This window comes from Mauremys reevesii, linkage group 1 (genome assembly GCF_016161935.1).
Source record: "Mauremys reevesii isolate NIE-2019 linkage group 1, ASM1616193v1, whole genome shotgun sequence".
In the NCBI taxonomy this organism is placed as follows: Eukaryota; Metazoa; Chordata; order Testudines; family Geoemydidae; genus Mauremys; species Mauremys reevesii.
This window is the reverse complement of record NC_052623.1, coordinates 193432711-193455156: the sequence shown is the minus strand read 5'-3', so window position 1 is coordinate 193455156 and position 22446 is coordinate 193432711. Positions and strand designations below refer to the sequence as shown.

Sequence of the window (22446 nt, the reverse complement as noted above, 5' to 3'; positions counted from 1 at the left end):
TGGGCTCAATCCTGTAAACTCTTCATGGGCTGGACTACAATGTGAGTTTCACACAATCATCCATGTGCTTACATCGTGGCAAGTGCTGGAGGAGAGCTGCTGACATATTGCTAGTGCAGTATACGAGTCTTCAAAAATGTTCCCTCCCTGCGTGAATCCTTTGTTGTAATGAATTATTCCAGAAAGCCTTTTACTTACTGGTATAAATTGGCTCTAATCTTCCCTCACTCACACACACATGCACAATGGTTTTCTTCCTGCTGTTTCTTGTGACAAATCGCTTATTTGTGTGTCAGCTTGTAAATTGATAACTGCAGTGTCTGGCTGAAAACAATATCCAGGGGATATTAATTTCCACTAAATACTCTAACTAAATCCTGCAGAGGGTGATTTGCCCCCTCCTCAGTATCCCAGGATTAGAAGACATCTCTCTGATCTATAGCATGATCAGCATAGTGGTAGTCCTAGTGCTTTCCTAGTTCAGTCATCATGTGCTTTTACATTTTGATTTGATTTTACTCTATCAATTTCACGGCCCCTGTGAACATTAAACTGTATTTTCTGGAAGCAGCAATCTTCAATCTGGCCTTAGATGATACTATTGGGTTGAACTGAGGTGTCTAATTGCTTATTTCAGCATGTGATTAAGTGATTGGATATTGTGGTACCTAGTACAAAAGACCTCCTGCTGCTGATAGTGCAGATGCCTTGCATCTTCAGTTCCTATTAAAAACCTGATTCTTCCACTACAAGCAGCACTGCTGCAATCCTGCTTTTTTAATTAAATAAACAGAGGTGCCCCACAGCCAATACTAATTAAAATGTATACTTCTAAAAAACACAGAGGACTCAGATTTTCATGTGTTAACACTTCTATGATTAATAATGGTATCTAATTAAAAGTTACCAAAGTTCTTCAGCAACTTAACAGGAAAAAATCAAAATGCAGAGTTTTTCTGGAATGGCAATTACACATTTTAAAGAGGTAACTTAAAACCCCTGGATCCTCTGATGGGCACACAGTTTCTTATGTCTGCTGCTGCTGCAGTTACAGAATCAGAGCTCAGAAGGATAACACCACAGTATTTTTATGGGACAGTCTTATACAATTTAGTAGTGATTAAGCCTATAGGGTTTAAGTCAATGGGACTTTTGCCATTGACTTCAGTGAATCCAGGATTTCACCCATTGAGTTAAATAGGCCACTGAATGTTTGCGTTCTGTAGAACTCTGTTTATCTATAGAATTTACAATGATCTCTGTAGATAACTTTTGTACTTCCTTACGAAAATGTATAAAGAATTATGTTTCTCCTGTAGGCTAGTTTAAAAATTCTGTTGAATTAAATGGAGAATGATGATCTATAAGACTTTTCTATGAGAGGGATACTGGATGCTTTCTTCCCTCCTAAATGTTGAACTAGATAAGAAAGATCCATAGCCACTTTTTACACATGTCCCAGTAGCCAGTGTGGGTAGAGAAAGCGGCTTTTTATGCAATTTAAGCAAAATAAGTAAATAAAGTCAAGTAAATTCTCTTGTTTTAATTGGCTCTGGAATTCTCAAAGTGCATGAATGTGGTTTTCAGAGAGATCTAGGATTTCGTTCTGATTTAAGTGACACCACTCTAAAGTAGGTATAACTATTTAAATCAGTGGAGTTACATGCATGTAAGAGATTGTAGTTAAAATTATACAAAGTGCTGCATTAGTGCAACTCTGAACAGAAGTTACTAACACTTGTCAGTGCCTTTTAATACTTATGGTAGATAGTAGTTACTCTGTTTAGTTTCATTTGTTAAGCCTTGATCTTGAATTGGGTCCTGATAAAAATAATTAACTAGTGCTCTGGATAAGGATTCCATTGCAGAATTGGTGCCTTAATTACGTTTGATGTTGTTCCCCCGGCCAGTGAATTGAGGGGAGACAAGGCATGGCTGGCTCCCCCAGCAGTGTGGGAGAATAGTTTGCTCAACTGTAATTCTGTTTTATAGTTACCACTTCCCTCCAAAGTGAAGATAGTGGCTAATTCAAGCTAGAGTCCTTTATTAGAACACTTAAGACCTTTGCATTGTCCCTTGCACTTTAAGAAATTACCCTATAAAAACACTAGCAAGAATTAAACCTCCCAAAGGCCTAATTTATTAAATGGCCATAAACCCCCACAATAAACCTGCCTCCTTCTTGGCTCATTCAATCATTCTCTATCCTCTTTTCCTAGATCTTTTGATCACAAAAAGGGATTCCAGATACATGGGTTGTGTTCTCAGCTCTGCAATAGACATAGACCACAGGGCAAGTCACGTAGATACTTTGTGCCTAAGTTTTCGCATGGATAAACTCCCCTGGGATATTGAGGCTTAATTTAACAGGTTTTGCAAAGCACTTTGAGATCTTCAGATAGAAGACAATATAAAAAGTCAAAGTATTGTTACTGAATATTCACACTCCGTAAAACTTAAAGAATAGAATCTTATAGTGACTTTGAAAGTACTGTGGGTACTGCACGCACAGGAGACAGTTTTTTTTAAACTTATTTATCTTTGGAATATTACACCTTTAATCAACAATTTTTAATTCATCTTAGGGTGACAGTGTCAAACTCCATTCCATAGAGAGGATCTAGTTACACTTTTAATTATGGTCTGTAGGATTCAGTTATCAAGTTGAGATGATTTACTAACCATGGTCCACTGTGGATCTCTCACCAGTGACAACAGGACATTGGCAAAAAGAGGGAGGGAAAAACTTCACCTTTAGGTAGTAAATACATTGTTAATGAATGATGTACTGATGCACTAAACATCATTCAGTTTGGAGGATGATTGCAGGGCACTTTTAGGATGGGCAATATCTCTGCACTCTGGTCATTTGGCCTTTGGGAATGCAATTTTCCAATAAGTGTGCACAGTTATAAGTAACTGCATGAACAAATTAGGTGCACAACCGTGTTCCTAAAATAATTAGAAAATCTGCCTGTCAGCGTCTTTAAGTTTCAGATTAAACACAGAAGCAATGTAGATACCAGTTTCTCTTTGAACTGTTGTTTTAGGGAGCTTACATTAGCAGGACATCTGTTCACCTTGGAAAGGTTATTTTTGTGAGCATAAGGATTAGAAACTTTTTTTTTTTTTTGCAAACAAAAGTTTTGCATTTTGCAGAGTCTGAATCTGTTATGGGGGCTGAATATATCAATCAGACTGCCTGGGAGTTTGATATACTTGCTTTAGTGTCTACTCAACATGGATATCAAGGTGAAGCTCAGCTATTGATATCTTGCAGTTTCTCTTAATCGAGCTGTTCCTGTGAAATACCTACTAGTGAAATCTAGCGAACTGATACACAATGAAAGTTAAATAAAATGCAAAAGAGTTTTATTGAGCAATAACAACAAAATGTTCTTGTGTGTAGGGGAGTTTTAGATTTTTCCCCCTCCACCAAGTTGCCACAGATTTTCAGTCCTTCAAATCCACTGTCCATAACCTGGATTTAGTTTTAGGAAGAAAGGGCTGATGCATTTTATTTCATCATCATTCATTCATGCCCGTCACCCCAACCGGGGTATGGGCCGCCAACCACAGATCTCCAGAGTCTTCTATCCTGGGCCATTCGCTCTAGCTGGTTCCAGGTATAGCCCATTTTTTTGCTATCAACCTGAAGGTCGTGTCGCCAGGTATTTCTTGGGCGGCCTCTTTTCCGCTTGCCTTGGGGGTTCCACCGCAGTGCCTGTCTGGTGATGTTGGTTGGCCGCTTGCGTAGTGTATGTCCTATCCAGCCCCACCTTCTCCTTCTAATTTCTTCCTCTGCTGGGAGTTGACGGGTCCTCTCCAAGAGGTGGATGTTACTGATGGTGTCTGGCCAGCGGATCTGGAGAATCCTTCTGAGGCAGCTATTAATGAAGGTCTGGATCTTCCTGGTGGTTGTTTTGGTTGTCCTCCAGGTTTCAGCATTTTAGTTCTGAAGGATGCTGTGATGATCCTGGGATCATGTGCCTCCCAACCAATCAGTGCTCTCTGTGCCTGTTTGGACATCATGAAGCCTACTCCCTGTGTGTGGGGTGCATTGCTCTCTTCATGTCCTGAATACAGCAACAGCTCTCCTGTCAACAGTCGTCTCTGTCCAGCTTGCGTCCATCTTGTCTCGCTAATGCCTAGTAGGGTCAGGTTGTTGCTCCTCATCTCTGCTGCAACCTGCGCCGTCTTTCCTGACTCGTACATGGTCCTCACGTTTCATGTGCCGATGGTAATCCTCCTGGTTGTAAGAAGGGTGATCGGCTTAGTGGCTTCCTCGCGGCTTTCACCACCCAGCGTCATGCGTCTTCGAGTTGAAGACCCTTCTTTTTCCAGGCTAAAAGTCTCTGTTAACTCTATTGTTGGCGTTTCTGTAGCAAGCTGATTTTTAAGGGGTGGAGTTGCTAGCCCCACGCCCAACCCTCCTCCTTTACCCTGACTTGGGACAGGCAGATGGCCCCAAAGGACCTCTCTGGTGGAGTTGCATTTTATTTCCCATAGTAATATTTCCTTCCTCTTTGCCTGCCTTTTTTATTTAGACTGTAAGCTCTTCAGAGGCAATCACTGTCTGACAATGTGACTGTACAGTGCTTAGCATAATGGGGATCCGTTATCCACTGAGACCTCTAGGCACTATTGCAATACAAACAATAAACACTCACAATAGATTCCAGTTATGACTGCACTCACCAGTTCAGCCAATGTGTAGATATTTTTCATTATTTGGCATAATTTGTAAAGCATGCTTTGAATGAATGCAATACAGAATTCACACTCGAACAGTGGCTATAGTTCTAATGAAACTAGTCAATACACGCCCACAGATAACGCTGCAAAACCACATGCTCTGACAAGACACAGACCCAACACTTTTTAGCTGATAGCCACGTATGTAGCATGAGCAAATTCCGCATGCTGCAGATGTGGTGCTAATCGCTTTTTGGGTTGGAAAATGCTATCTCTAACGTCTAGCTCAAATTTCATTTCTATCTTTTAAAGCATCATTTTAAAATCAAAATATCCATATAGTACAGTTACTTCACATTAAAACTTACAAACCACATCATCTTTATGAAGCTGATTTTAAAGTCATCCGAAAGTCTACTGTGCAAGATTTTCCAGCTCTATCAAATCCATTTTAATTAAAGCCCAGTTTCAGTTGATAGCCTCAAGCCATAAACTCTATAACTCAATTCTTCTCTGGACCATGCTGAACAGATTCCTGCTGAATTTTGAGCTTAATATAAATCTACACAGAGATTTTTTGAATCAGCTTTCAGGATTTTTTTTAATGTCTTGCTTTATTAGAGCAGCGTGAAAACAGAAGATGTAATCACATGTTTTCTCTATGCCTGAAACAAATATTTTTGCCAACAAACAATTTACTATAATCTATCCGTATGTGCCCCCCATTCCTAGTATCCGAGATGCTTTCATGGAGAAAAGTACATGATCCTCTATCACTTGGCTAAGTTATCAAATATGATTACTCATTATTTGTATTGTGATAACAGCTAGCCATTGTATTAGGTGCTGTACAAACATAATAAAAAGAAGTCCCTTCTCCAAGGAGCTTACTATTTATGCTCTTAAATTATAAATGCATAATACAATAAATGGATGTACACCAGAAATTAACATTTTGAGGAAAGTGCAAAGAAAAGAGGAAGGTTTGAGCTGATCTCCTTGAACTTGGTATCATGAAACATTATCTAGGTAAACGGCTTACTTTGAAGAAGGGTTTAAAAACCTGGACACTCTTAGCATCTCTAAATTTTGCTCAACTTTAAATTATTGTAACTGACTTTTTAGCTTCTCATAAATATTAGTTCCAGTCCTGCTGTCTTTGCATACCCCAAATTCCCAATATGGTCTATAGGAGGTTGGGGTGTGGAAGGACTGCAGGAACTTTCCTACTGTGTGTCATCTCTGTGTGTCAAAGGAATAACACAGGATGGGGTGTGTGATTGTAGGGTGACAATATATTTTGGGCAATGGATTTGGCCCACACTAGTCATGAGCCACACCATATCTCACTACAACCACATGGTACAAAACTAATTTACCTGCTAACTAGCCTCTTCCATTAGCATCCCACAAGAGGACAAAAGGGAATCCAATTCAAAATGAACACTATTCATGTACTTAAAGAATAAATAGAGTGACATGGAGTTGCAGTAAAAAGTATTAAAGGCAAATCCACATAAAATGTCAACTGAACGCTGTTTTGGTCTATGGCTGTATGTAGATGACTGGTTTAAAATTACAGATGAATTCAAATTAATAAAAATGAGTTTCTCAAATTGCACGGGGGATTCTAGACACTTTATGGCACAGTTAGGAATTCAAAGAGAGCAATTTAGATTTTTTTTTCTTATACAATTTGTATGGGAATTAACTTCTTTCTAAATGGCTCTGATCTGAAAACAAACAAACTAAGGCTGTAAAAGAAGAGAACTCCACTTCAAGCATGCAATAACCACCTTTGTAGGCTCAATACAAAGTTACTGGACATCCATAATACTAAAGACACAAACAGAAGAGACCTGCAAAACCTTATTCCTACACTATAGAGTGTGCAGAAGGCAATGAACCAGGAGAGCAATTACCGAATGATTCATTCACTCCTTTCTTAAGGGATATGTCCTTATCCTCTGAACTATTTAGGTGATCTGAACTGCAAACTTCACCTCAAAAAAGATATTCTAGCACTAGAAAAGGTTCAGAAAAGAGCAACTAAAATGATTAGGGGTTTAGAGAGGGTCCCATATGAGGAAAGATTAAAGAGGCTAGGACTCTTCAGTTTGGAAAAGAGGAGACTAAGGGGGGACATGATAGAGGTATATAAAATCATGAGTGATGTTGAGAAAGTGGATAAGGAAAAGTTATTTACTTATTCCCATAATACAAGAACTAGGTGTCACCAAATGAAATTAATAGGCAGCAGGTTTAAAACAAATAAAAGGAAGTTCTTCTTCACGCAGCGCACAGTCAACTTGTGGAACTCCTTACCTGAGGAGGTTGTGAAGGCTAGGACTATAACAATGTTTAAAAGGGGACTGGATAAATTCATGGTGGCTAAGTCCATAAATGGCTATTAGCCAGGATGGGTAAGAATGGTGTCCCTAGCCTCTGTTCGTCAGAGGATGGAGATGGATGGCAGGAGAGAGATCACTTGATCATTGCCTGTTAGGTTCACTCCCTCAGGGGCACCTGGCATTGGCCACTGTCGGTAGACAGATACTGGGCTAGATGGACCTTTGGTCTGACCCGGTACGGCCTTTCTTATGTTCTTATGTTCTTAAACTTGAGAACTTAATCTTCCTAAGACACAGATTTATGCTGGTCAGAGGTTTTGTTTTTGGTTGCAAAAGTATCAGAGCTGTACTTGCCAACTGGACCATGAGGGCAGCTATTCAGTGCGGCTTCTATCTGACTGATCAGCAGCGCCACCCTGAAATGTCTGAGAATAGGTTGGGATGGGGGAGTTGGGAGAGAGATAGATGGATGGGCTCTTCAGCAATACATGACTAAGGACTTGTCTATACAACACTTAGTTCATGGCAAGTTGGGGTGTGAAACTGCACAACTAATCTGCCATGCACTAACTGTCCATTTGGACCCTGCTGCCATGCACTAATAGTTCCTTGAATGTGCTTTGATCTAGTCCCATTTCAAAGTGAGGTGGATCAAAGAGCACCTAAATGTTCATGTATACATGCCCTTATTCTGCTAATTTAGCCTTTATCTTTCCATTATATGAATTCTGATTTTTACCAACGTGTTCCTCAACATTGGAAGCTGGAGGCCAAATTTACAAGGATATTTGGGCACTAAAGATTCAAGTCCATATCAAAATCTATAGTATACTTACAGATTCTCAAACACCTGAAAAACTAACAGCTTCTGAGTTCCCAGGATGGGAAGTAGTAAAATAACCCTGTGCTTGGATGTATAATTATTGGAGTTGAGCAAATGATTGGAAGCAAATATCATATAAAACAAATATAGATTTTTTTTGTTCAAATTTTCCAGTTTTTTGTGTTGATTCCTTATTTGAAATTATGAGCTGAATACCATAACTAAGAGAGAATTGTAGGATTATTTAGGTGTGAAAGTTCATCTTTTTTTGGTAAAAATTATAGATTTTGAGATTTTTCTGATCAGCTCTACAAAGTACTTTCAGTGACTAATGCTACTTACTCTGTCACCTATTTATGGAGCATCAGTCATTGAATCTTTGTCTGCAGATTTTTCATGAACAATTTGGGAGTACTCAAATCCAAGATGTGCTTGTTAGTATACATAGATCATATGTTTGTTTCTGTCCCCTGACTCAATGAGCAAACTTCTTAGAAACAGATTTCTGGTGCAAATGTAAGCCACATACACAAATATTTTCATTTAATTTAAAATTATGCAAATATTTGCATATCAATTAAAATTTGCTCTCTACTAATATTGCCAAATATTTGCTTACAATTTATGTTAACATTCCTGCCAGTTAATATTTTTTTTTGTATGTGTGGAAAATGAACACAAGTGACACAGCTGAAACAAATTATGCCAACTAATGTTCATGGAATATTTTTACAGTACTTGACTAATTTGTATAATTACTTTTATTTGAAAATAGCAGAGATGATGGGCCAAGTTCATCCCTTGTGACATTCCAGTGATGGATTTTTTTTTATTAATATTTTTCCTGATTTTAATTTCTCAAACAGACACCTAAGTAAAGCTTTTGCATTTGAGTCAAAATCCCTGCTGTGAGTGGAGAGTTGCAGTGTGAATGGTAGGGAGACCATATTTTAACAATCAAAAAACAGGACACTCCACGGGGAGGGAGGGTAGCCCCACCCTGCCACCATCTACTCCCTCCGAATGCCCCCCACAGAACCCCCAACCCATCCAACCCCCCCCAGCTCCCTGTCCCCTGATTGCCCCCTCCCGGGACCCCTGCCCCTATCTAAGCCTCCCTTCTCCTTGTCCCCAACTGCCCCTCCTGAGACCCGCCCCAGCTTCCCCCTTAGAACCCCACCCCCTACCTGGAGATATCTGTGGTTAGGAGTATGCTAACAGTTGTTAGGAGGGGATTTTCAAAAGCTCTGAGAGTATGTCTACACTCTATAACATCATAGCTATGTTAGCGTAATGACATAGTGTAGTGACAGTCTAGACCAGTAGAAAGGGTTTGGTTTTTTCTCCATCATTGTAGGAACAGCACCACCCTGAACAATGATAGCTAAGTCAACAGAGCGATGCGTCTATTTTGGAAGTGATGCAACTATGTTGCACCAAATTCTAAGTGCAGGCCATGCTTCAATATGCTTGATCTACCTCTGCTTTTGCTGTAATGCTTATGTGAGTCTTAACACAGGAAATGGGAGCAGAGTTCGGGTAAGAGAGCACTTTTGGAAAGCCCTCTTTCACAGTTTCACTGGCCTTTCAAAGCAGCCACAGCAGTGAGTCAGGATGCCCAGTCCCCCACAGAAGTGGTGGCATAGCAGAAACTACTCTGTGTAATTCCTAAAAATTAGTGTTTGTTATACCAGACACAATAACTTACTTATAGTCTAGTTCATCAATTTGCCTGGTGCTGTTGGTCCTGGATGTCTTCTCCAAAGTACAATTATGTCATTTTCAGTCAGGCGAACCTCTATGTGTACAGACTGGTGGTTTCACCCAAGATCCTTTAACAGCATCTCTTCCCTTGCGGCTATCCCTCTAAGCATTGACAGAGGTAGCAGAGTCTGCATTATAGATGGCCCCAAACTACTCCCCTGCCAGCATGCTTTCATAGAAAGGAGCTTAATAGGAAGGCCCCCACTTTCAGTTGACCAAACCAGCTCCACACCATGTCCTGAATGTATCCTCCTGTTGAGGACAAATCTACCTGTGCCTGTGTCCAAATTTTCTTCCTCTAAAGCTCTGTGGAAAAACAGGGTTCACTGTTCTCAGGGCTAGAGCAAACAAAGGGGAAGAATACATTCAGCTTGTTTAAAGCCCTGACCTTTTCTTCCCTAGTTACTAGAGACAGCTTGATCTGTCACATATATAGGCCCAGAACTTAAGCATTTACACAGAGGGTCGCTTACCACCATACAGTGTTACTATGCTGCTTTGAATATGTAGCTGGAATGTTCTTTCAGTACAATGTAGGTTTGTGTGACAGAGCATAATTTCCCCAATCACTGCCCTGTTCTCTGCAAGTGCAAAACTATGAAGAGTGGGGCTAGATGAGCCCAAAGATGTGCCCCCCTCTACCTCCCCCAAAAAGGAGCACAAAGCTCACACAAATCATTCCCTGAGCACACATTCAGCATGCATAGCCAGCACAGGCTGGAGAACAGTGGAACATATAAAGCCTATGAAATGCTGTGGTGTGGGTGATGAAACAGTGGCTTTACATTATTCATTTATACTGGTGTAAGTGAAATGAGAATCACACTGTTGGTTTAGAAACCAGCCTTTTAACTGTACAATCTCTTGGGCTTGCTGCACTAGTGGAACAAGGTATAATTCCCATCTCCAGTCCGTTAGCTTGCTGCAATATGAATGAACATAAGAATGACTCTTGAATTATTTCCAACATTTAATATGATAAATTAGGATTGGTGAATAATACTTCAGTGTTAATTGAAGAGATTTCTATGCATTATACACCTTTTTTGTATCAAAATCTCTGAAATGAAAGGTTAAATAGAGCGTACAGTTAGAGAAGATCAAGTGATCGCTATTGCTCAATGACTGGCTAAATCCATTAAAAAATTGACCTTTAACTTTTGTGTTTATAGCACCAGATCCAAAAGTTTGAATAATTTTTATTTAGTAATCTGTATTATGGAAGAGACAGCAAAGTCCAAAGAATTGCTGAATATGATTTATCTTCACATTTGTGGTGCTTAATGGTTTTTGTAAATTTCAATTTGTGTTAGATAATTTATATCAGCATCAATTTACATCAATTTTGCTAGAGCATGGGTATCACTATGTTTAGGGAATTAATAATCTGAAATTACCACACACCCATATTAATCAGATGATTTATTATAAGGAGACTGACTTTTATTATCATACATACAGGGCCAAAAGAAACACTAATTACCTTGCTGCAGAGCAATTATTCAGCAGTTATCTATACAATGGCAGTAAATGCAGGTCCTTTTTCTATGTGGAAACCTTCTCTTTGTCATTAAGGGGATAAAGTAGAATCTCAGAGTTATGAACACCTTGGGAATGAAGGTTCTTCCTAACTCTGAATGTTTGTAACTCTGAACAAAACGTGATGGTTGTTCTTTCAAAAGTTTACAGCTGAACATTGACTTAATACAGCTTTGAAACTTTACTATGCAGAAGAAAAATGTTGCTTTTAATCATCTTAATTTAAATGAAACAAGCACAGAAACAGTTTTCTTACCTTGTCAAATCTTTTTTTTTAAACTTGCCCTTTTTTTAGTAGTTTATTTTTAACACAGTACTGTGCTGTATTTCCTTTTTTTTTCTTTTCTTTTCTTGGTCTCTGCTGCTGCCTGATTGTACTTCCAGTTCCAAATTAGGCATGTGGTTGACCAGTCAGTTTATAACTCTGAGGTTCTACTATAATAATCATGGGCACAGTCCTTGTCAAAGCTTGAGTAACTCCAAATCTATCAGTACAACTAACTGGTTGTTATGGTATAATGGCAGAAATGTGGCAGCTATGGTTATACATATCGATATCCATTCGTGCATGTATGGGAACAAGAATTTCTACCTGCAGTGAGCCCTGATCTATATCCTGTGCAATTCAACTGAAGCTTTTGGAACTTGGTAGGGAGGTATAAAATATAGCAGAATTAGGGGTAACATATTTGTTTAAATCTAACTTGAATTTTCAAATTCAGAGTATCAAAATGTTGTGTATTCACAAGTCCACCCTAACATATATTATGAAGAAGAAACAGGGAGGGATAAATATACTCAGCTACACCTCTCTCACACTTACAATTCCAGTACATACATGCACATTTGAGACAGTGTGAGCAGCTTGAAGATGACTCACCACCCTATGCAAGCATTCCTAGGTGGGCCAAATTGAGGAGATAATTGATTAAGGACAGGATGATTAGCCAGTTAACAAGGTGATTCAGCTCTTCAGCTGAGGATGGTTAAGAGAGGGAAAGGGGAAGGTAGGAATGAAGGGCCAGAGAAGCAGGGCTGGCTCTAGGGTTTTTGCTGCCCCAAGCAAAAAAAATTTTTGCTCCCCTCCCCCCCCATTTTTTTTTGCTTTTACACATGTTTGCACTTTGCAGTTTTGTTTTGACTGTTTAAAATAAAAAATAAATGAAAACATAGAATTTGTAGTTAGTGAAACAAAACCATTTTCTACTAGTGTAATTTTAACATTTAATTTTAACAAAACCCTCCCGCCTGGCCCAACTCTTACCTTGCTGCGGATCTGGCCCGAGGCAGATTCAGCTCCCGTCACCACCACTCCCAGGGCCAAGGGTTGGGGCTGCTGCTGGATCCCAGCCCCGCTCATCCTTGGTCTTCGCCTTGGCACGAGCTGGGCTCAGCCTGGGCTGCCGCTCTGCTCCCCTCTCCCCTCCCCTGGCAGGAGGCGGCGCAGAGGGGAGGAGGAGCGGCCCGCCCGGGCATCATGTCCCCCCCCATCCTCTGCAGCCGGAGCAGGGACACGCTACCGGCTCCTGCCTGGGGGGTGGCCGCTGCCTGCAGGAGAGCGGCGGGGACAAGCCAAGGAGGAGCAGCCCATCCTCTGCAGCCAAGGAAGGGCCATGCTACCGGCTCTCCCCGCTCTTCCGCGGTTAGCAGCCACCACTCCCAAGGCAGAGCCGATAGTGCGGCCCTGCCCTGGCTGCAGAGGACGGGCCGCTCCTCAGTTTGTAAGCGCCGCTCTCCGGCGGTCAGCGGCCACCCCCATTCCCCAGGCGGGAGCCAGTAGTGCGGCCCTGCCCAGCTGCAGAGGACAGGCCGCTCCTCAGCTTGCAGCGGCGCGAACCAGGGCCGCCCAGAGGATTCAGGGGGCCTGGGGCAAAGTAATTTTGGGGGCCCCTTCCATACAAAAAAGTTGCAATACTATAGAATACTGTATTCTCGTGGGGGCCCAGGGAAAATTGCCACACTTGTCCCCCCCCCCCCCCGGAGGCCCTGGGAAAAATAAATATTTAAAAACCTTCTGCATCTCAACACAAACCCAGTTTTGAGAAAATTTCTTTTCAAGTCACCTTTACAAGGTTCTCAGCATCAGCTAGTGCTCAAAGGCACTAAAGCTCATTAAAAAGGTTGGACAAATATTTTCTGTCAAAACTTTTTTTGGATCGAAAACTAGGGGTTTTTAAAAAGCAGAAAGAAATCACAGACAATGTCTGCTTTCTTTCAAAATTTGTTGTGGTTTTTCTAATTGAAAAAGCTGAAATAAGTCTGCCAAAACCTGAACATGATTTGGGGTTTCTGAAGTGTGTGGCCAAATATTTGCTGCTTGCTGTGTTTGATTGTTTAAAGAAACAATAAAAAAATTCTACTTAAAAAAAATCCAAAACTTTTGAATTTTAATGGAGTTAGATGGCTTGCCTCCTTGATCTTCTCTGGCAAAAGCCCACACAACAGACAGACAAAGACTTCCCTCCCTCCCAGATTTGAAAGTATCTTGTCTCCTTATCGGTCCTGTTGGTCAGGTGTCAGCTAGATTATGATCTTCTTAACCCTTTACAGGCAAAAGAGGAATTAACCCTTAACCAGGGGCAGCTCTAGCCATTTCCCCGCCCCAAGCATGGCGGCACACCGCGGGGGGCGCTCTGCCGGTCGCCGGTCCCGCGCTCCGGTGGACCGCCCGCAGGCGTGCCTGCAGATGCTCCACCGAACCCGCGGGACCAGCGGACCCTCCGCAGGCACGTCTGCGGGTGGTCCACCGGAGCCGCCGCCGCCCTCCTGGGGACCGGCAGAACGTCCCCCGCCCCAAGCACTGCCCTCAACTGTATGTTTATGACACACTCTAAAAGCTTATCAGATGTCACTGCTCAATCTGACTGGGGGCCCTAGTAAGCCAAAGTTCCTCCAGCCCTTCTGGAAGGATTGCCTCTTTGGTCAGAAGGACTTGTCTGTTTGCTGAATCAAAAGAAGGCCCTGAGTCAGCTTAAATGTAGACTTTTTATGTCAAACATCCTGGTCTCTGGAAAACCTAGTTTGAACCGGTTTATGCAAGCGTCCCCAGGCATGGTACCTCTCTGGAGGTCTTTACAACCTGAGTGATTCACCTTAAATCACCATCCACTGCTTTTAGTTCCTGAAGGAGCTGTGGTATCATTCCCCCTCACTCTCCTCCACTGCCCCAAGTTGCATACAGTCCCTGGCCCACAGTGATACATACACCATTCATAAGCTTAATACAGTATGTATCCCCAGAGATACTGCACAAGGTTGCATCATATGTCATAACAACCTAGTATGACATTAGTCTCTTTTGTAGCTGCATCATATTGTTGACACATTCACTCTATGATTCACTCTAATCCCCAGATCCTTTCCAGCGGTACTACTGCCTAGCTAGTTATTCCCTATTTTGCAGTTATGCATTTGATTTTTCATTCCTAAGTGTAGTACTTTGCACTTGTTTTTACTGAATTTCATCTGCTGATTTCAGACCAATCGTCCAATTTATCAAGGGCATTTCAAATTCTAATCTTGTCCTCCAAAGTGCTTTCAACCCCTCCCAGCCTGATGTCATCTGCAAATTGCCTAAGTGAACTTTTGACTCCATTATCCAATTGATTTATGAAACTATTGAATAGTGCTGGACCCCTGTGGGACCTGCTGGACACATTTCCCCACTCTGAAAGTGTATCATTGATAACCATTCCTTGATTACTGTCCTTCAACCAGTTTTTCACCCACTATTTCACCTACCTGCACATGACTGAGCCGAAGAAGGCAGGCCAAGCACATACTTGGCTAAAATAGTGTAGAAATATCTTGTGGTTAATCTGCAGAGCAGAAATACACTATTTTTCTTCTTTGCCCAAGGAGTGACTCAGTTATAGGTCAGAATGAGGAATGTGATCATGCCATCCAGCAAAAGTAAGAGTTTCAGCCAGATATCTAGGCGCTGGGTGAGAAGCTGAGAGTTAAGGTAAGCAAGCCATATTTAGCAGTGCCCCCTATGAGACTGAACTCAGGCCAGTGGGCCATTCAATCTAGGCATAAGGAACATACAGAAGCCTGTGCAGTTACAACTAAAGCTGGGTGATTTTTTGTTTAATCAAAACAACATTTAAGAAAAAATGTATAGAAAAATGTTGTTTCATTCAACTTTTGTTTTCCACTTAAATTAAAGTCTTTAAAAATGGTTTTCACTGAGCTTTTCCTCTCTTGGGCTTTCCTTCTCGCCACCTTTTCCCTCTCGGGGCGGGGACAGAAAAAAGTAAAGAGGGAGAAAAAGGAGGTGGGGTAGGGGGGTAACAACAAATTGAAAACCTTGGAGGCTTAGAGGCTTTTTTGGTTCTGTTAACCAAGCAGAAAAACAAAAACAAACAAACAAATAAAAACCCTGCTAAACATTTCAAATGAAATGAGATTTTTTAAAATCCCTGACCCATCCTGCTCCTTGTCCCCTGACCACCCCACAATCCAGCCCTCCCCAATCCAGCCCCCCCTTCCCTGTCCCGTGACCGCCTCCCCACCCCCAAACCTCTGCCCCCTCCCTGCCCCCTGACTGTCCCCGGGACTCCCTGCCCCTTAGCCAACCCCCCAGCCCTGGCCGCTTATCCTTGGCTCACCGCGCGCGTCGAGAAGCCGCCCTGAACAGCGCTGCAGCCGCATGGCTCCGGGGGGGCCTGAGCTCTTCCCCGCTCAGAGCCGCATGGTAAGGGGAGGAGCTGCTGGGCCCAGACCTCGTAGCCCCGCCCCCTTACCACGCGGCTCTGAGCGGGGCGGAGCTCACGCCCTTCCCGGAGGCACGCGGCTGCAGCGATGTTCAGGACACGCTGAGGCACCGGAGAGATGGTGGGGGTGAGCCTCAGCCATTTTCGTGGGGGCCCCAAGGGCGGCCCTGGCGCGAAGAAGCCGAGGAGGAGCGGCCTGTCCTCTGCAGCCGGTACTGGCTCCCGCCGCTCTTCCGCGGTCAGGGGCGATCCCTTTCCCCTAAGCGGAGCCGGTAGCGCGGCTCTGCCCCAGCTGCACAGGATGGGCCGCTCCTCCTCGGCTTGTTCATCCCGCGGTCAGCGGCCACCCCCCCCACCCTTCTAAGCAGGAGCCGGTAGCGCGGTCCTGCCCTGGCTGCAGAGGATGGACCGCTCCTCGGCTCGCAGCGGCGGGGACAAGCCGAGGAGGAGTGGCCTGTCCTCTGCAGCTGGGGAAGGGCCACGCTACCGGCTCCCGTCTGAGGGGTCAGGGGTGGCCAGTGCCTACGGGAGAGCGGCGGGGACACGCTCCTCACTTAGCCGGCTCCCTGCCCCGCCGCACCCGGCAGCAAAACAGGCTGGTTACCGCTCCCCGGGCCGTCAGGATCCAGCCTAATATTTCTTACTCAAAACAGGAAACTGGTCATAGTCTCTAATTTATGGCTAAAGAAAGGATTTAATTACAGTTGTCAGCACTTAAAAGTCATTGGTTGCCAACAGTTATTACCCAGTGGCCTTTGAGATACCGTACTTATTCTAAGTATACAGAAATAATTTTGTTATCTCTAGTTAGCCTTCTGTGGCTTTAATGGCTCACACTGTACATCAGGGATAATGACGGGAAAAACTTGACATACCTCACTGCGTAGGTTATACACTACAGAGACTTATATTAGTTGTGATTCACAAGTCTCTTGCAGCGGCTGAAAGTGAGAGGATGCACATTCAGTGCTGGTTTAGCTCTACTTTGTATTCAGGCTAATGTTGGTATCTTCCTGTGGTGATCTAGAAGCTAAGGGAACACGTACCACCTGCAGATTTTGAATAGAACAGCCAGAAACTAATAGCAAGTTGTTTGCATCTGCTTCATTGCGTACCTGATGACCGTATAAATAATGCTTAGGCCTATTCTTGGCAACTGTCAGTCCCATGCTATGTTTTGCTAGGTGTCTAGGCTATAAAATACATCCCTTTTTCCTTCCTGCTCCCCCCCGAAGATGTTCTTTAAACATTTTAGTTTGGAAGTTTTTAATTGTCATACTAGGATGAGGTTTTAGAAACCTCATAATAAATGAACTTTTCAATCATTGCAGTTGCCCACATCAGCATCGTACTGAAAGGTTCCTGGGATCCTCACCTAAACTGAAGCTTTTGGTTTGAACAACTATTTTATCACAAGCTGAATGAATTTCAAAATCACACAGAATGTTGCTGGTGTCAATCTAGTTCTCTTCTCTCTCCCTCCCCACCTCCTGTCTGTTTAAAAATAGTAAAATGCCTGATCGGTCTAAATGAAATTCTCTTGATGTGACACGGAGACTCACTTCTATCAAACATACACATGAGTGATTTTACCCCTGAGGGCCATCCCATTGGATTAATGGGGTCACTTGCACGAGTACAGTTACTTATGTGCATAAGTATTTGCAGGATTGGGCACTATGGGGGAGATTTTTCAAAAGTACCTAAGGGATTGAGGAGCACACACGGCACTGAACACCAGTGACATTTGTGCCCCTAAATCCCTTGGGAACATTTGAAAATCTCCCTTGACAGGTATGAACTATGGGTTTATTCTGCTAGGTGCTAATTACTCATGCGAGAGGCTGAGCTTCTTCATCTCCCACTATCAGGAGCAGGAGTTAAGGGTGTTCAGTCAGCAATAGTCAGCAGCTCAGAGAGTCTCTGGCCCTTAAATTACTAAGTTCAAGGTAACTTAAAACATGCATCTTTTCTGCAAATTGTTTTTGAAACATGACTTTAAAAGTAGCTCTTGGCTTCAGTCTTCTCTATTCCCATTGTTTTTCCTTTTTCTCACTGAGCCCCTGACTCTGCAAAGCTCTTAATCAGTTGCTTAATTTCAATAGTACTTACCCATGGTTTTTTTTGTTAAAGATGGACTCCAGCATGTGCTTTAATACTTAACTGTCACTTAACCTATGTATTTTGATTTTTGACTGCATCATGAAAAATACTTACTGCCATTGAGAATAGAGATGCAGAAGTATTTGGCTTAGTACTTGCTGGAGTAAATTTAAGTCAATAGGATACATTTCAAACACTTAAGCTGATAAACATTACAGTTTTTTAGCTGAGGTACTTTTCAAAAATAATGTTATTGAAAAATAATACACTCTACCTTATGTACAGATAGAAATCAATATAGTAAATATTTCTGGGTGCTAACAGAACTAAACTATGCTCAAAACTTTGAGTAAATGTAAACTCTACTTGCACAAGTTGTTTATCACAATCTTATGTTCTGCTGCTATACCTGTAAGCAATTACCTCAGCCTACTTTTTCAGAAGTGACAAGTGGGTTTTGGAGGCCTCAGTTTTTAGCTGCCCAACTTCAGACACCTTAAAGTGGCCTGATTTTCAGTGTTTGGGGTGCCTGGTGCTTTCTAGGTGCCTTAAAGTGAGCACCCAAAATACCTTAAGTACCTTTGAAATGAGGTGTCCTTGCTGTCTTCAGAGAAAATCATAAAATACAAACACTAAAGGAGAGAATTTTGGACAAGTTCACTTCGTGGTGCTCATAAGCATGCTTTTAACTCTTTTCTACCCTAGAAAATTGTACTGCTTTAACTATACCGGTATAAGGAAAGTGGTACAAACCAGCTACTGTGGACACAGTTATAAATACTTCCATTCCTTTATATTGGTATAACTTATTCCTGTACAGGAAGGGGAATAAGCTATACCAGTAGAAAGCAATGTCATACTATAATGTGCAGTACTATACTATACATAGAGCCCTACCAAATTCACGGTCCATTTCAGTCAATTTCATTGTCATACGATTTTAAAAATAATAAATTTCATGATTTCAGCGATTTGAATCTGAAATTACAGAGTGTTGTAATTGTGAGGGTTCTGACCCAAATAGGAGTTGTGTGTGTGTGTGTGGGGGGGGGCACAAGGCTATGGGGGTCGGGGGTTGTGGTAATCCTACCCTTACTTCTGCGCAGCTACTGGTGGTGGCTCTGCCTTCAGAGCTGGGCAGCCGGAGAGCAGTATGGTATGGTATTGCCACCATTACTTCTGCGCTGCTGCTTGCAGACCTGGGCCCTCGGTCAGCAGCCAGCAGTCTTCGGCTGCCCAGCGCAGAAGTAAAGGTGGCGTGGCATGGTATGGTATTGACACCCTTACTTCTGTGTTGCTGCTAGTGGGGCACTGCCTACAGAGCTGGGCACCTGGCCAGCAGTCGCCGCACTCCAGATGCCGAGCTCTGAAGGCAGCAGCGCAGAAGTAAGGGTGACAATAAAATAAAATAAAATAGCCTTGTGACACCCCCCGCCCCCGCAACTCCCTTTTGGGTCAGGACCCCTAATTTGAGAAATGTTGGTCTCTCCTGTGAAATCTGCATTGTATAGCGTAAAGGCACACGAGACCAGATTTCACAGTCTGTGATGCGTTTTTCATGGCTGTGAATTTGGTAGGGCCCTAACTATACATAACAGTGGGTTTGCCTGTAGGCTGGAGATCCTGGGGCTAACCCAGCCCTGATTACAAAATGAGCCCCACCTGAGAGGAATCAGGGGATTCCCAATATAAAAAGTGGCAGGAAACTGCAGGGAGATGGTGTGGTTGAGAGAGTAGCTGGGACTGTCAGAGGTAGGAGGCTGCCTGGCAGTAAGCTAAGGTAGCCTGGGAAATAGGAGACTGTGGTGCTGGAATTGATGGAAGACTTTGTTTGTTTCGGGCTTTTGGGGGGGTTCTGTTTTGGACACGCTCTGTTGCCAGCTTGTTGAAGGGGAAGTAGAAGTGGGTGGCAGCCATGGCGCTATAGGATACTGCATGCTTTCTAGGGCTTGTACTGCTATAAGTATTGTGATTTTAAAAAAAAAAACAAATTCACACTTTTAAACAAAATATTTATACCATTAAAACTTTCCAGTATCAACCAGGCCTATTGTTGAAAATAAAGGGCCAAATTATTTCTCATGTAGTATCCCTGAGAATTCCACTGAGTTCAATAAGAACCTTGCATGGGTATCCAAGGGCGTAATGTGACCTTAACTTCATTAACCAACTGTAGTTATTACAATTCTGGAGAGACATAAAAAAAATAATAGATTTATGTAAAGTCCTTGTGAAGGAGCTGACTTTGATGAAAAGGGGGGAAAAAAAATCTCACATCTGATTCTCCTATCCAACATATTGTATCAAAACCAAATTTGTTTATAAACTATTGTTATATTTTAAAACCCTCTCCCCAATTTAAATGAGCATTCCAGTGATGTATTTTCATCTGGGTCACAGGAATACTTTGCACTAACTGTTAATAATAATAATAATTAAAAAAAACCTGAAAGATTTTATTTTCTATTCCAAATTTATTTAAAAAGTTGCTGATGGGTTCTCCTATTAACAATTATTTTCTAAATTTAATCTCAATCCCCATCTGAAAAAGTTTATATTGGTTAGAAGACAAGAAGTGTGGTCTATCAAGCAGTGATACATTAGTCAGTAATGTTTGAAGATAGTCTTACAGTGTGCAGAGAAAAAACTGTCAGCTTTTCTTTAAGTGTGGCCACACTTGTCATGCTTCAACGGACAAAATATATTTTGCATTTAATTTAAAACTCTGCTCTAGTAATATAAAAGGGCCCTTTATATTGCATTACTGAGAAAGCAGTGAGCATCCAGTTCAATAAAATGGATTTTTTTTCTGCTTCCCAAACAAGATAAGAAAGTAGATAATGTGTCATTTACAACTTTTATAATATAAATAGAAAATCTAGTCTGGCAAGTGGCTGCTGCATATTCCCTTTGTGGAATGAAATGGAAGATGTCTAGGACTTTCCGTTACTTTTAAAGATCCATTTGTGAGCTTTTGCTATCCAAGTTCTTATAGGTTACTGAAATGTTCTTAAAGGTCTCTTACTTAATAAAGCGTGCCAGTAATGAGACAGATCACAGAATCAGCATGCAGCCTCAGCCAGACAATCCCCTTCTGATGCAATGTGCTGACATGATACTGTAGCTCAGGCTATTGAGGAAAGAAGGAATGACTCAGAATATTAGGCAAAATGATGATAGAGCTGATCAACTAACTTTTTAAAAACAGTTGTGTGAACAATTTGACAAAAAATTCTAAAATTAGTCAAATTATGCATAGTGAATAACTTTGTGCAGCTTTAATCAGTACTGTAGCATTTCAGTAGATCTTAAGGGTTGTAAGAAGTCTGAATATGATCAAAGGAAGACTAATATAATTTGGGTCCTCTTTATGGTATGATTTTGTTTATTCTTACAAACAAAGGCCCTAATCCTATAAAGACATGCATTGGTCCACTTACTTCTGCACTGTACAGGGTTCAATTGTCTTCAAAGAGACTGCTCACAGGATGTACTGTTGAGCAGATCTTTGCAGATCAGTGCTTCAAGAGTCCTTCTGATGCTGTCATGACTGCTTTTGCTTTACACCTTCATGGCTAAGGTAAGCTGAGGCAGCCATTTAAGAGATGAGAAAGTTCTGACCATCAGAGGAACCCACAAAGAAATCAAGTTTTCACAGATCCTATAAACAGCTTTTCCCAGCAAGTTGGAAATATATATAATCAAGTAGTTTTCTTTGAACGCATTAGCTTCCCTCATACCCTCTGAATAAAACAAATTCAAACTGCAAATACCCTGGACAAACCTCCTGGAACTTTACTGAATTAATTTTAATATATTTGGGTTTCATTGTATTAAAATACAATTGTGTATGTGTTAATATAGAATTGTATGTAATTCTCTTAGGACAGTAGAATTTTTTCTTTTTTTCATTTTTTTTCAAACCTTTTTTCATTTATGGATCCCTAAAAAATTTTGAATGGAGCTGCAGACCTCTTTGGAAATCATAGATTGCAGGTTGAAAATCACTGCTGTAGGAGGAAGGAGATGCTATTGTAATTCCTCGGGTTCTCAGCCCTTTGAAGACACTCCTGGAAAGGTTCACATATAGGTTCAAACTGGATTCTCCAGGGATTAAAAAAGAAATGTTTTTTGGATAAATAGCCTGGCTTTAAGTAGGCTGGGGGCTTTCTTCCTGATCCAGCAAATGGACAGGACGCCGGTCCACAGAAAGCCCCAGTCCTTAGGGTTGGGTTGGAAGGACTTGACCTACTGTGGTGCTATAAGGCAGTGCGCTTTTTTTTTAACTGAAGCTGTGACAAACTTGAAACCATGAGGAGAACCCTACTGGGTAGGGGATTGAAGGACTGTTCCTCCCAGAGCCCATGTTAGGATTGGGATGAACACTGGTAAGATTATTAACATGCATGTAGATTATTTTATTGGTTTTTAATTTTCTCTATAATGCTTTTTACCT

At 41.9% G+C, this 22446-nt stretch overlaps 1 long non-coding RNA gene across 2 annotated transcripts in view; it reads left to right on the top strand.

The window, feature by feature from the left end:
• LOC120387190 overlaps positions 1-22446 on the top strand; it is a 258424-nt gene that overhangs the window by 228067 nt on the left and 7911 nt on the right. The window lies entirely within an intron of this gene.